Here is a 15480-nt window from a genome sequence, read left to right on the forward strand (position 1 = left end):
AGGCTTTAACCCACTACGCCACAGTGCCGGCCCCTCTTCTTTTATTTTTAAAGACTGAGAGGGAAGGAAGGAGGGTGGAGGGGGGGAGAGAGGAGAGAGAGAGAGATATATATAGAGAGAGAGATAGAGAGAGAGAGATTTTCCATCCATGGGTTCACTCCGCAAATACCTGGCTGGGCCAGGTTGAAAATAGGAGCCTGAACTTAATCAAGCTGTCCCAAGTTTGTAGCTTGAACCAAACTACTTCAGTCATCACAAGTGTCTCCCAGTGTGAGTATTAGCAGGAATCTGGAATCAAGAGCAGAACTGGTCATGAACCCAGGCATTCTGAGATTGGATGTGATCATCCCAAGTGGTATCTTAACCACTACATCAAATGCCTGGCCCTATGAATTGCTTCTTATTCAAACTCCTCAACATTTTAAGCTGCCTAATTTTACTTTTTAAGTTTTATGTTTTTAAGGTTTAAGATATGATGTAAATGTAAGTTCTTGCTGAGCCCACTCTTTCCTTGTTGCATTTTGATCCTGGGTAAATCCCTCTGGCATGTGAAGCTCTACGATTTACATGTTGGGCTCTCTGAGTTTTTTTTATTTATTTATTTTAGGGCCTGTGAATTCTGCCCCCACTCCCTAATGTCTGTATGACCACTGCTTCTCATCATTTCATTGCCTAGAGTGAACCCCTCTTGGACATTGCAGTGTTACTCCTGAGCCACATCCCATGTCTATGCTATACTGCTGTGTGTAATTTGTCTCCTGAATGTGAATACAAATTTTTTTTTTTTGACAGGCAGAGTGGACAGTGAGAGAGAGAGACAGGGAGAAAGGTCTTCCTTTTGTTGCTTCACCCCCCAAATGGCTGGCGTGCTGTGTCCGGCGCCCTGCGCCGATCTGAAGCCAGGAGCCAGGTGCTTCTCCTGGTCTCCCATGCGGGTGCAGGGCCCAAGCACTTGGGCCATCCTCCACTGCCTTCCCGGGCCACAATAGAGAGCTGGACTGGAAGAGGGGCAACCGGGATAGAACCGGCGCCCCAACCAGAACTAGAACCCAATGTGCCGGCGCTGCAGGTGGAAGATTAGCCTAGTGAGCCGCGGCGCCGGCCCGTGTCTCCTTAAAAAAATTTTGTATCTTTTTTCTTTTTAAAAAATATTTTAAAAATTTATTTGAGAGAGAGAGAGAGAGAGAGAGAGAGAGAGAGAGAATCTTCCACGCACTAGTTCACTCCGTAAATGGTTGCAATAACCTGAGCTGGGCTGATCTGTTGCCAGGAGCGAGGAGCTTCTTCTGGGTCTCCCACATGGGTGTGGGGGCCCAAGCACTTGGACCATATTCCACTGCTTTTCCAGGCCATTAACAGGGAGTTGGATCGGAAATGGAGCAGCCAGGACTTGAACCAGTGCCCATATGGGATGCTGGCCCCACAGCACCAACCCTGTGTCTTTATTCTTATCACAGCCACAGTGTGGCAGCAGGAGAGTAGGAACACGTCTGCTCATTTGCATCATCACCCCTTAGCACTGCATCTGGAACACAGAATCTGCTCAATAGACGTCTGGTGATGGATGAACGGATGGACCAGTGACAGGAGAGTGGATGAGGACACGTGGTGGAGAGGGCTGGGGCAGGCGGGTGACTGCTCCCTGGTGTCTGGGGACTGAGATGGTGCAGCCCTGAGCGGGAAGGCACATAGCATCTGGAAACCGAGGGGCGGAAGCTTCCCATTTCTTCACAGGACATTGACCAGCTTTGCGACACCCGACCTTGTCCTTCTGTTACTCCAGGATAGTTGGAAGCATGAGTTCATGGCATGTCCTAAAGTCAGTGGATTCTTTAGAGCACAGGGGTTTCCCAAACCCATGTCCTTGTGCAAATCCACAAGCCCATAAGTGGAATGCTAAGGGCAGTTCTGGCAAGGGTCAGAAAGCAGGAAAAGCTAGGGAGAGTGGAACATAGGCGTTTCTTAGGTGGTGACCAGCATACTGCTGGAAATGTGCATTGTAAAAGCCGTGCCAGTGAGGCCTCAGAGGCCCGACATCTTGTTGGGGACTGGAGTGAAAGCCGTCTTGCATGAAGATACTTCAAAAAATGGAAAGGTGGAATTAAAAGATAAATTTATTTTACGGCCGGCGCCGCGGCTCACTAGGCTAATCCTCCGCCTTGCGGCGCTGGCACACCGGGTTCTAGTCCCGGTCAGGGCGCCAGATTCTGTCCCGGTTGCCCCTCTTCCAGGCCAGCTCTCTGCTGTGGCCCAGGAGTGCAGTGGAGGATGGCCCAAGTGCTTGGGCCCTGCACCTGCATGGGAGACCAGGAGAAGCACCTGGCTCCTGGCTTTGGATCAGCTCAATGTGCCGGCCATAGCGCGCCGGCCGTGGCGGCCATTGGAGGGTGAACCAACGGCAAAGGAAGACCTTTCTCTCTCTCTCTCTCTCTCTCTCTCTCTCTCTCACTGTCCACTCTGCCTGTCAAAAAACACAAAAAGATAAATTTATTTTAGTGCAACACATGAAATGTAGGTTCCCAGGGTGATCCACATGGAGTAAGTGGGGAAGAGAAACTTGATCAGGTATGAAGGGTGAGAGATTCAGGAGAAACTGAGTTAGGAGGGTTCCTATTCACACTGGACTCTATGAGGAAGGACTCTGAAGCCCAGTAAGGCTTGGTTATGAAGAGGGTCCAGAGATGCCCGAGTACAGTTTGCTCAGCACAAGGTCTTTGTCAGTAGGCAGCCATCAGTGGAGCCTGCACTTAGCTTCAGGCAGGAGAGGAAGAAGTCTGTGCTGCCTCCTGACATACAATCTCATTCTTGCACCTCACTGTCCCCCAGACTCCTAGTGCAGAGTAACCCAAGTGTCTCTGGGTCAGATTGTGCCTGACATCAGAGTGACAGAGAGAGACACAGAAGATCCAGATGATTCCACACAGTTTATTGAACAGTCCACAGGCATTTCAGCTCAGCAAAGCTTGAAGGGGGTTGGGGAGTGGTGATGAGGACAGACGGTGCTGCCCAGGGTGGCGGGATGGGATCTGGGCTATCGTGGAGCTTGGCAGATGAGGGGTGGTGCAGGAACTACACTGTCCCATCTAAGTGAACTGGAACTATTGGGAATACAGGAGAATCCTTCGGAGATTTGTGGGCACAAGCAATTACATAGGATTTATTTTTTGTTAACTTTCTATATGTGCAATTCCTGTAGTCCTTTGCATTTCTGGTCAGGATACAGTCTGTTAACGGTACCCGGCGTGAGCTCTGATGGCAATTTGTCCTGGAGCTTCTCAGGCAGCGCATATTTGGGGTGTGAACACAAGTATCCACAGCATCGCTGAAAGTTATATTAAGAAAAGTGTTCTTGCCTTTGCAGTGTCCTGTGTAACTGTTTACTACCCGCATTGCACTGCCACATGCAATGCTACTGGCCATCTTTATGTGCTGAATTGCAAACCACTGAGCTGGGGTTAAATTACGAGGGATGGCCTGGAATGACACAGCTGTTCCTAAGATCCCCAGCAACAGCAAGAGACATAGTTGGAAATTGTCCAGCTTTGAAGCCATGTTTCCTGTAAGAAGAGAGAGAAGTGACCATGCTGATCCTGGCCTAGTTATGACACAGTCTTTGTGGCTCACGCTGTAGGCCCCTCTGCTGTCACTCTGGGTCATATATCCAATTCCCTTCCCATCCCCAACGTGTGCCAAGTCTCCTGGACACTGATTCGCCTCTCCCCTCGCTCAGTTGCTGCCCTGTGGCTCCTCTCCTTGTCCCAGTAACTTACCCAGTCTCTGTGCAGAAGCTCCTGTGAGAACAGACCCAGCTGGTTGTCCTGAGGCTCGAGGGCAGCTGCTTCCCCCCACATGGGACTGTAGATATGGAGCAGCCTGGGGGTGGGGCTGGCAGAGCAAGCAGGTGTCTGCGTCTTGCCCATGCAGAAACCCACAGATTGGCTAATGTCCCACTTGTGCAATCCGTCTTTTTGTTTGTCAGTTGGCCCCCAACAGACATCCAAGGACAGCACTATTCCTTCTGCTATAAGGAATTTAATTCCAAGTCACCCTGTGTAGGACAGAGTTTTGTCTGTTGGATCTGAACTCTGTAGATGAAAACTGTACATTGCCTGCAGAATGAACACAGCCTGTAACTGGGCAGAGTAGTGAAAGACCGAGCTCCTCGTGGCTGGCCAGGACTCAGAACAGAGGGAGCTGGGGCAGGCCGTGGGTGACAATGGAATTCACCTTCTGCTTCAATGTTGGTAACATCCTGCTTCCGCTCACACAAATGTTCTCCACCTCCTCACCATTCTGGCTGGAAACTCGAGCTATGAATTCGCTTGTGCTCAAAATTCTGCAGATAATAAATCATCTTTGAACACATCTTCAAGGTGATTTTTTCCTGTTCCACCTGCATTTCATTCACTTTGTCCTGCTTAAGTCTGGCCTCCAATATTGCTTCTATTTTCTGTAAAATCGCATGACTGGGAGCTTCCAGAGGAAAGTCATTCTGTAAAATCTGCCAGAGCAGAGACATGCAGAGTCGAGTGTGGGTCCACCCTGGGCTCAGTTCTCTGTGCTGTTTTCTACCAAGTCGTCAGTTTTGGGGTTGCTGTGCTCCTTCCTATTCAGTTTCATTGTGTGATATTACAGAAAAATGAATCTAGATTTTCAAAAAAAATCGACCTTTATGGGTAGTGTGCTGTGTTCCTAGAGGTATGAAAGTCATGATGTGTAGCTGGAAACATGAAACCTGTGTTATTTCTTGCTCCTCAGAGAAGCAGGGGGAAACAGTTATAGACATGTAATTTCATCTCAGTGTAATAGGGATAATACTACTGTGTGAATGTTTGTAAAACAATTTTTACCAATTTGATAGATGTATCTTTTATTTATTTGTTTGTTTCTTTTTATTTTATTTGAGAGGTTGTGAGCTGGAGAGCGAGAGCGAGAGGGAGAGGGAGAGAGAGAGAGAGGGAGGGAGGGAGGGGGAGAGAGAGAGAGAGAGAGAATGCCTCTCAGGGTCTGCATTAGCAGGAAGCTGGATTCAGAAGCCACAGCTGTGCATCAAACTCAGACACCCTGACATGGGATGTGTGTGTGTTAACCAGCATCTTAAGCGCTAGGCCAAATGCCAGTCCAGTGTATGGACAAGGTTTTGTGAGCACCAAGGATAAAGGAACTTACTTGTGCTGGCTGGACAAGGAGAACTTCCAGAAGAAAGGTCCCCTTGAACTGGCCATCATAAAAGGTAGACAGGGTTTTCAGAGACTTTAAGGACTATGTGAGCTGTCTAGTGCAAGGGGATGGTGTGGGACATTGTATAGAGTGGGGAAGGACAGTGGGAGGTTGGAGGGTTGAGACTGCGTACTAAGAGATGGTAAATCTTGGGTCCACCTTCTAGTTTAGGAAACTGGAATTAGACCTTTGAATGGTATACATTTTTCCACACAATTTTCCAGCAGATTAATTGACATTTTACATTTTATATTGCTGTCATCTGCAAATGCAATATTTGACCACCAATATTTTAAGTAAATGTGGATACAACATTGACCTGGTTAGGATTCAATGTAGAGCTTACGGTGTTCTACAAGTTGTTTTTTTTTTTTTCTATGTATATTGTTTGAAGTCATTTTTATAAGGGGTGAAGATGTAAAGATAAATTAAACACAAAATATCCCCTCTGTGAACTTGATAGCTATACTCATGTGTCTATAATATGATGCAAAAACATATAATTCAGTCACAGGGGTGTATGTGGCTCAGAAAAATCAGTCCTGAGCAGCATTTATAGTGTCACCTATAATATGTGGTTTGGGTGTCAATTTAAGACGCCCACATGAAATTGATATTCCTGTCTCATCTTACAAAATCGTGTGATGGTGACAGCCACACTGAGACTCCGTCACTGTAGCCCGTCACTTAGAGCTGAGCAGTGGCCACCTCTGTGGCAGGGGACGCCAGCTCAGGAGTCTTCCCAGACTCCACTCCTCCCTCCTCACCCTCATCCTGTCCACTCAGTGAGGCCACCTGTCTGGATGCTGCAGGTATTTGTGTTTATGACCATCAGACTTGCTACAGTGGCCTAAGAAATGGCTCATCTCACACTTCCCTTTTCACAAGTATAGTCTTCCTTTAAAATTCTGCTGAGCATGCCCCTAAGATTTTTTTTTTTTTGCTCCATGTGCTTGTTTTCTCTGCATATTTTCATCTCACCTCTCATGCCTCCAGGATTAGCACAAATGATCCAGTTTTACATTTAAGAACTTTGGGAGAAGACCTCTTAATATGAAGCAGGAGCAAATATAAGCCTACTGATACATTTGGGTAAAATGTAACTTTGGCATAATTTGCTTTTTTTTTTTTTAAAGATTTTTTATTTATTTATTTGACAGGTAGAGTTACAGACCATAGAGAGAGAGAGACAGACAGACAGAGAGAGAGGTCTTCCATCTGCTAGTTTACTCCCCAAACGACTGCAATGGCCGGAGCTGCGCCAAACCGAAGCCAGGAGCCAGGTGCTTATTCCTGGTCTCCCATGCGGGTGCAGGAGCCCAAGCACTTGGGCCATCCTCCACTGCCTTCCTGGGTCACAGCAGAGAGCTGGACTGGAAGAGGAGCAACCGGGACTAGAACCGGCACCCATATGGGATGCTGGCGCTGCAGGCGGAGGGTTAACCTAGTGCGCCACAGCGCTGGCCCCATAATTTGCTTTTAACAGACAAAAGCTACATCTTGAATACAAATGGCCAACAAACACTTGAGAAAATTCTCAGTATTGCTAGTCATCAGGGAAATGCAAATGAAAATTACAATGAGATATTATCTCACTCCAGTTAGAGTGGATATTATAAAAAAAAAAAAAAAAGCAAAAACACAAGTGCTGGCAAGGTTAAAGAGAAAAGGAAACCTTAATAGACTTGGTGGAAATTTAAACTAGGACAGCCACTATGGAAAACAGTATGGAGGCTCTTAAAAAATCTAAAACTAGATCTACCATACGACCCAGCTATCCCACTTCTGGGAATATATCCAAAGGAAATGCAGTCAACATACCAACATTCCCATGATTATTGCAGCACCATTTGCAATTGCAAAGATATGGAATCAACTCCACTGTCCATCAGTGGATGAATGGATAAAGAAAATATGGTAAATGTACCAAATGTGATATTACTCAGCCATAAAAAGAATGAAATTCTGGCATTTGTAACAAAGTAGATGAAATTAGAGGTCATTATGCTAAGTAAAGTAAGCCAGATGTAGAAAAATACGTTATCTCTCATATGTGGAAGTCAGAAATACAAATATATATATATATTTATATAAAGTAAAAAGTAGACATCATATTATTTGGGATGAAGATAGTGATAAATGTTTTCTTCACTAAATTATACCATTACAAAATAATGTACCAGTGCCGGTGCAGTGGCACAATAGGTTAATCCTCTGCCTGTGGTGCTGGCATCCCATATGGGCACTGATTCTAGTCCTGGCTGCTCCTCTTCCAATCCAGCCACACCCACATTTGAGACCAGGAATAGGCGCCTGGCTCCTGGCTTTGGATCGGCGCAGCTCTGGCCGTTGTGGCCAATTGAGGAGTGAACCAACAGAAGGAAGACCTGTCTCTCCCTCTCACTGTTTGTAACTCTACCTCTCAAATAAATAAATAAAGAATCTTTTAAAAAATACACCTTTTTTCCTCATTTCATGTTTGTATATCCACCCTTGCTTCCTTTGTGAAAAAAATAAAATTCCATTACAAAAAAATGTGAGAAATTCTTACCACTTAATTCAAAATATTTAGGTCCACTTTTAAGAAGTTTTATTTATTTATTTGAAAGGCAGAGTGATGGGGGGGGGCGGGAGTGGAGAGAGGGAGAGAGAGATCTTTTACCTGCTGATTCATTTTCTGCATGGCCCAACAACTAGGTCTGGGCCAGGTCAAAGCCAGGAGCCAGAAACTCCATCCGGGTCTCCCACATGGGCGGCAGGGGCCCGAGCACTTGAACCGTCATCCTCTGCCTTCCCAGGTGTATTAGCAGGAAGCTGAATAGGAAGTGGACCATCTGGAACTTGACTTACGCTCCAATATGGGATGCTGGTATGGCAAGCACTGCTGCAACACTGGCCCTGTAGGTCCATTCTAACAAGAAGAGTATTGGTGAGAGGAAAATGAAGGACTTTGAAAAAGAAAAAAAAGAAGAAAAAATCCTTTTGGGCTCTTTGTTGTTTTATTACCATGGTTTCCCTTGTAACCTAATGCAGCAGCACATGTGCAGACCTCATTTGCACTTCCACTGAGAGGAATAGCTGAAATTATGTTCTAGAATTGTCATTTTTTTTGGTTTTGTTTTGTTTTTGACAGAGCAGACAGTGAGAGAGAGAGAGAGAGAGAGAGAGAGAGAAAGATCTTCCTTTACCGTTGGTTCACCCTCCTATGGCCGCTGCCGCTGGCATGCTGTGGCTGGCGCACCTCGCTGATCCGAAGCCAGGAGCCAGGTGCTTCTCCTGGTCTCCCATGCGGATGCAGGGCCCAAGCACTTGGGTCATCCTCCACTGCCTTCCCTGGCCACAGCAGAGAGCTGGCCTGGAAGAGGGGCAACCGGGACAGAATTCGGCGCCCTGACCGGAACTAGAACCTGGTGTGCCAGCCCCGCAGGCAGAGGATTAGCCTAGTGAGCCGCGGCGCTGGCCTAGAATTGTCATTTTTTAAAATCAATGAACATTGTAATATATTTTCTGAGGAAAAGACATCTGCATCTATGGTTAAAAACCACTGTTTAGTACAATGGTCTCAGAATTGATCAACGCCTCCCTTAAACAGAGCCCATGTGCAAAAATAGGATGTGCAACACTTGCCATTTCTTAAGGCCCAAGGTACTTGGGCAATGTCTGCCTTGCACCTGCTGATAGGGAGATGCCAACGGTCAATAACCTCACACATGCAGCTTTCCTCATGCAGAAGCTGTCTCTGAAAGCGACAGTGCACACAATTTACAGGACAGTCACAATCCCAAGGTGCAAGTTCATTTAACTGCAGAGAATGGAATGGGATTTAACTCAATTAGAAAGCTTGGCTATCCATCAATTTTGGTTTCAGTAAGTTGGTCCCGTGCCTTCCCCATATTTGTTATAGGACCTCCTACATATCTCCCCTGAAGGGCATTGAACAAAAGCAGATCTTGATCCTGAAAGATGAATGGCTGAGCCTTTCTTCTTTTCTTCAACTGTGAACAAGTTCTGTAGAACTCAGATGGAAATTTGGAGAGGTGCATCTGGAGAGAGATAAAGCAGAGTGTTTTCCTTAGGAACTAGAAAATGCATTCACGAGTAATGGTCACATAATGACATCTCAGGGTACACAAGAATCCCACTGGTGTTCTGTAAGGCAGCATCTATAAATGATGCGATATAGAGCGCTAGCCCTGGTTCATTCTGCATGAGAGTCTTCATGAACTGGTCAGTTACTCACCCATTTTATGACTGTGTTTTGTAATTTATAAAACAATGACAACATCTACACATATGTTTGTAAAAAAGATAATGTTGTAGCTTGTGTATGTGTGTGAAATAAGTAGCATAAAGCATCGCAAAGGTAAAAATTTATCTCATCAAAGTGTCAGTGTGGTATCCAGGGCTGCTTTGCCCACTCTGTGATATGTATGGTGAGCCAGAACATACCTGTCTGCTTTTCTTACTCCTGAAGTTGAAGCATTACAACTAGGACTGATGGTTTTGTCTCTTTTTGACCAGGACCTGCTTAGGTGGATAGCAACTCCTTTTGAGAGGGCCTTGATTTCTCAGGGACCTTTACTCAAACTGAGACAGAACAAATCACCTTTTAACATACTGTATTTTCTCATGAAATCAGAACAAAGGGAAATAAATTATTACAAGAATTACATCTTCCATCAGTTTGATGGTGAATCTGAAGAAGCAAATAATTAGAGTACCTTTCATAATGATGAGAACATAATACCTGCATTTAGCCTCTCATTTCTACAGAATTTTATGAATATGGCCACATCATTGCCCCTGAGCTTCAGGGTTTCATGCTCTCCTGGGATCCATAATCTTTCCATGAAAATATTTTTCGAGGTAGTATTTTTTAAGTTAAAGCTCTAGGTAAAATTACATACAAAATTATGTAATGTGTGTCATAGACGAGAATTGAGACAATTGATGTTAGAGCATTCATAGAAGTGTTCTGTATTTTTTTTATTGTGAGTGAATGATTAACACATAAGTCTGTAATTTTATGTACTTTATTGCTTCTATCAAGCACACATTAAAATTCTTTGCAGATCCACAAACATAGTAAGTCTGATGGTTGAACACCTTGGATCCTGAGCATAGGTGAAAGTCTATAACATCTCTAAAAAATGAGTGAGAGTGTTACTTATAGGATACTGTTACAGTGAGACTTCATAAAAATGTCTTGAATGAAATAGGCATACCTATGTAGTGTTGTGTTCCTTCTTTATTTCCAAGCTCAATAGAAACTTAAAATACATATAAATCAGGAAAGGGTGGCTACAGCCCTGCGCACATCCCTTGCCTCCCTACCCACATGACTGTGTGCCTTGAGAGCCCCAGAGCTGGTCTCACCAGGCTTTCATCCGGTTTCTGTCACAGGAAGGTTGTTCCTAGGTCGGTCTTGTTAAGGAGCAGGTAGCAATCAACTCTGAGCACACAAACTATCAAACCCATCAGCAGAAGACCTTCTTATTCCAAGTGCAAAGGCCTAACCCTTGACCACTGTTGATGGAGCTGAGGAGTCTGGGGAAGAGGTGTCCCAAGTTCTGGGTATACAAAAAGACATTTCTTCTTGTCCAAGAGGTGACTAGGAAAAGGGTTCACTTCTGAGTCATGTTTCATGACCCCTGTTCTCAGTATCTTTCCCCAGTTCTTCCCCTCCATCCTGCACTGTTGCTGTAGGGGATTCCCAGGAATCTGTCATTTTTCTCTCTTCTGTGTCTGCATACATCCCTTCAGGATTGTATCTAGTCTCTCTGATGTAAGCATCACCAGTTTTCTAACAATGTTCAAATCTTCAGCCCAGCTCTCTCCCGGACCCTGAACTTCTACAACTTTGTCCTCCACATCTCCTCTTGGATGTCTAGTAGGTGCATATATCAGACTTAACATGTCCTCAGTGGAAATAGTGATTATCACGCATAATCTTCTCCACATATTTCTCATCTCGGTTGAAGCTAACTCCATCATGTCTAATTCTGTAATGGCCTCCCTTTCTCTTTCATCACACACCCAAGCTGTCAGGGAAGTCTGTTGTTTCTACCTTCATAACACATGCAGAATCCGACCATTTGTCACTGTCTCCACAGCTATACATGGTCCCACTGGGTGATGGGAGAAGTGTTGTCACTAGATTTTCTGCTCGCACCCTTGACACCTCCACAGCAGCTATAGTGGTCCTTTTAAAATACAATTCAGACCATGCAACTCTGCTAAACATCTCCAGTGCTTCTTCATTTCACTTTGGGTAAAATTCAAAGCAATTTAAAGGCTCATGTGTCTTATATGACCCTCCAAAGCCAGTTGCTTTTCAGGACTAATCCCCCATTCTTCTTCCCATTCCCTCTTCCTTAGTTCCCTGGCCCTTTTGCTATCCCTTGAAGACACCAGGTGTGTCCCTATCTAGGGGCCACCCCAGTCCCACTCCTACCCCCTATGCACATGACTCGCTGCCTCTCTCTAGACCCTCACCTGAAAACCATATTCTCAATGAGATGTATTTGGACTGCTTTACTTTAAGGTGCTACCCCCGTGTAAATGAATACATTTCACTACAAAAATTTACAATCCAAAATTTGCTCTATCTCCTTTCTGTGAAGCCCCGTCCTTCTAAGCACTTGGTCTTTCTTATTTTGTAAGAAGTCGAATGCACAGTTAAACAGTTAAACCATTGTTATGTCTCAACAAACAGCTTATCAGAACTCAGATGATGAAAACAGGACTCAGTTCCTCTCTGTTTCCATGCTGCTTTGTCCTTGTGCACAACTCCATCCTCAGACCGATGTTGCTCATGTATTTGTGAGAGGGCAGCAGTAACTGCGACCTCACACCTGCCTTCATCTGCAAAGTTTCAAAGAAATATCAAAATGCACAACTCAGAACCAACCATGTGGTCTGAGAAACGACTACAACCTGAGGCAGGCTGGAGTGTTGGATTTCCAGAGACAACTTGAATACAATTTCCATAAAAGACTGTCCTATCCCCAAAGGACAAATATTCCCCATCTTGCTGTCTGTCATTGGGTCATCCTCGAGTGAGTCACGATCTTCTCAGACCATGTTATCTACCTTCACATCTGCTGTTCTTCCCTGCAGGTACCAGGACTAGTTCCTGAGGGAATGGAGATACATCTTGGCTATCCTTGTGTCCCGTCTCCCAGCCCCACTCTAACACTGGGGAGGCTTCTACCAATGTGCACCTGTGGTGCTTGTAGACCGTGCTCTATGACAGCTGTTGTTTGTGCAGCTGTGTGAGCTGTATATTCTCTCTTGAGTAGCAAAACTCCAGTTATCATAGGTCTTCTAGGACTCATTCCAAGTCACACATCCCACTCTTCTGATCTTATTTCTAAATATAATATGGCAGTTCAGTATTTTTAATGTTGCTGTTCTTTTTCAGTAAGAAGATAAACTGTTTTAGATCCAGTTTTTTGTGGCTGACTTTTTGTTTTCTTGTTGTAAGACACACACTGAGGGAGATTTTCTATCTAATGGTTCACTCCCGAAATGTCCACAATAGTCAGGACTGGACCAGCTCAAAGCCAGGCATTGGGAACTCTATCCAGTTCTCCCCTGTGTGGCAGGGACCCATGTACTTGAACCATCATCTGCTTCCTTAAAAGGAATCTGGGTCTGAGGTTGAGTACTGGGGACTTGAACCGAGCTCTGGGTATGAGTATCTTGAGTGCTTGGCAAAATGTCCTCCCAGGGCCCATAGTGTTTCTGTTTTACCTTCCCTAGTTCCACACATTGCTCATATTACTTATTTTAGTATCCACTTGGCTTCTGTGGTTATTTGGATTTCTGATCTGTGCAGACCAAAACTTAGAAGCTCTTGAGAATGTCCCCCAAGATTTCCATATTTTCTCACAAATAAATCAGTTCTGCCCTTCCCCCCTCCAATAAAGCAAAAACAACAACTAAGCAATGATGGCTTTGACCCTGGGCAGCCCTGAAATGCAAAGGTGGCCCAGCATCTGCAAATGAAGAACAAGAACCATATGATCATCTTATAGATGCAGAGAACGTGTTTGGTAAGATTCAACACCCCTCCATGATAAAAAAAAAAAAAAAACCTTCCACAAATTAGGTATAATTAGGTATAGAAGGAACATTCCTCAATGTTATAATATCTCACAAACTAACAGCCAATATCATATCACGCTGAATGGGGAAACACTGAAAGTATTTTCTCTCAGATCTAGAACAAGTCCATTTTTACCACTCTTATTCAATATAGTACTGGAAGTTTTAGCGAGAGTAATTAGAGAGGAGAAAGAAATAAAGGGCATCAAAATTGGAAAAGAGGAAGTCAAATTATCCGTGTTTGCAGATGACGTGATGTTGTACATGGGAAAACATAAATACTCCACCAAAAACTGTTAGAATTGATAAACCGGTTCAGTAAAGTTGCAGGTTACAAGACATACAAAAAACAGTAGCTTTTTGTATGCTAATGATGAATTCACAGAAAGAGAAATCAAGAAAGAAATTCCATTCATAACAGTGACAAAAATAATCAAATATTTAGGAATAAATTTAACCAAAGAAGTGAAAGATCTCTACAATGAAAATGATCAAACATTGATAAAAGAAGTCATCAAGGACACAAAAAATAGAAAGATATTTCTTGCTCATGGATCAGAAGAATCAATGTCATGAAAATGTCTATATCAGCTAAAACAGTTTACAGATTCAATGCAATCCCTATCAAAATATCAGTGGCATTCTTTATAGAGATAGAAAAAAATCCTGAAATTCATATGGAATCACAAAAGACCCAGAATAACCAAAGTGATCCTGAGCAAGAAAAAACAAGCTAGAGGCATCACAGTATCTGATATCAAAGCATACTGCAAGGTTATAGTAATTAAAACAGCTTGATACTGGCATAAAAACTGATAGATTGATCAACGGGGATCAATCAAATAACCCAGAAATTAATCCACAAACATACAGCCAACTCATGTAGTGGAGTAAGGATAATCTCTTCAACAGATGGTGCTGGCAAAACTGGATATTTATATGTTGAAGAATAAAATAAGATCCATACCTCTCACCATATACAAAAATCAACTCGGGATGGATCAGAGACCTCAGACTATGAAGCTGATGGAAAAAAACAGGGAAAACTCCCAAGACATTGGTGTAGGGGAGGACTTCTTGGACAAGACCCTCACAGCACAGGCAACAAAAGCAAAACTAAATAAATGGGACTACATCAAACTCAGAAGCTTTTGTACAGCAAAGGAAATGATCAATAGGGTGAAGAGACATCCAACAGAATGGGAAAAGATATTTGCAAACCACCTATCTGACATTGGATTAATATTTAGAATATATCAGCAACTTGAAAAACTGAACAACAATAAAAAAAATCTGAGAAATGGGCAAAGGACTTCAATATACAGTTCTTAGAAAAAGAAATACAAATAGCCAACAAATATATGAAAACCAATCAACATCACTAGGCATCAGAGAAATGCAAATCAAAACCACAATGAGATATCACCTCACCGCTGTCAGAATGACTAAAATGCAAAATGTGGAGAGTTACAAATGCTGGCGAGGATGTGGACAAAGGGGAACACTTTCACACTGTTGGTGGGAATGTAAATTAGTGCAGCCCCTGTGGAAAACAGTGTGAGCAGAGTGGAGATTTCTTAAAAAACTATAGACTTGCCATATGATCCAGCAATCCCACTACTAGGTAAATACCCAAAAGACTTCAACACAATGTATCAAAGAGATACCTGCAAAATCATGTTTATAGCAGCACTGTTCACAGTGCTTGGTTGAATGGAATCAACCAAGGTGTCCATAATCAGATGGCTGGATAAAGAAAATTTGGTATGTATACACAATGGAATATTATTCAGCTATAAAAAAGAATGAATTCTACCACTTATAGCAAAATGGATGCAACCAGAAGACACAATGTTGAGTGAAATAAGCCAGACCCAGAAAGACAAATTCTACGTGTTCTCTCTTATACATGGAAGCTAAAATGTAAAAAAAAAAAAAAAAAAGAAAGGTAAAAGAAAAAAATGTCTCTGTGTATCAGTATTGCAGCAAATACAGTTTTAATGAGGAATGGGATGGGAGAGGGAGGAGAAAGTGGGATGGTTTGAGGGTTGTAGGGTGGGTATGGGAGCAAGAACTGCTACAATCCAAAAGTTGTACTTATGAAATTTATATTTATTAAATAAAAGCTTTCTATAAAATTTTTTTAAAAAA

The 15480-nt window shown here is 43.5% G+C and overlaps 1 protein-coding gene across 10 annotated transcripts in view; it reads left to right on the forward strand.

Moving 5' to 3' along the window:
* Window positions 1–15480, forward strand: part of RNASE1 (ribonuclease A family member 1, pancreatic) — an 80464-nt gene that overhangs the window by 41902 nt on the left and 23082 nt on the right. Inside the window, exon 1 of one of the 10 annotated variants that reach the window (XM_062204673.1) lies at window positions 13266–13277. The exons of the other annotated variants lie outside the window; for them this stretch is intronic. The gene's annotated coding sequence lies outside the window, so the exon portion shown is untranslated. Of the gene's footprint in view, window positions 1–13265; window positions 13278–15480 lie in introns of those variants that run through there. 10 annotated transcript variants of the gene reach the window in all.

This window comes from Lepus europaeus, chromosome 11, assembly GCF_033115175.1.
Source record: "Lepus europaeus isolate LE1 chromosome 11, mLepTim1.pri, whole genome shotgun sequence".
Taxonomy (NCBI): domain Eukaryota; kingdom Metazoa; phylum Chordata; class Mammalia; order Lagomorpha; family Leporidae; genus Lepus; species Lepus europaeus.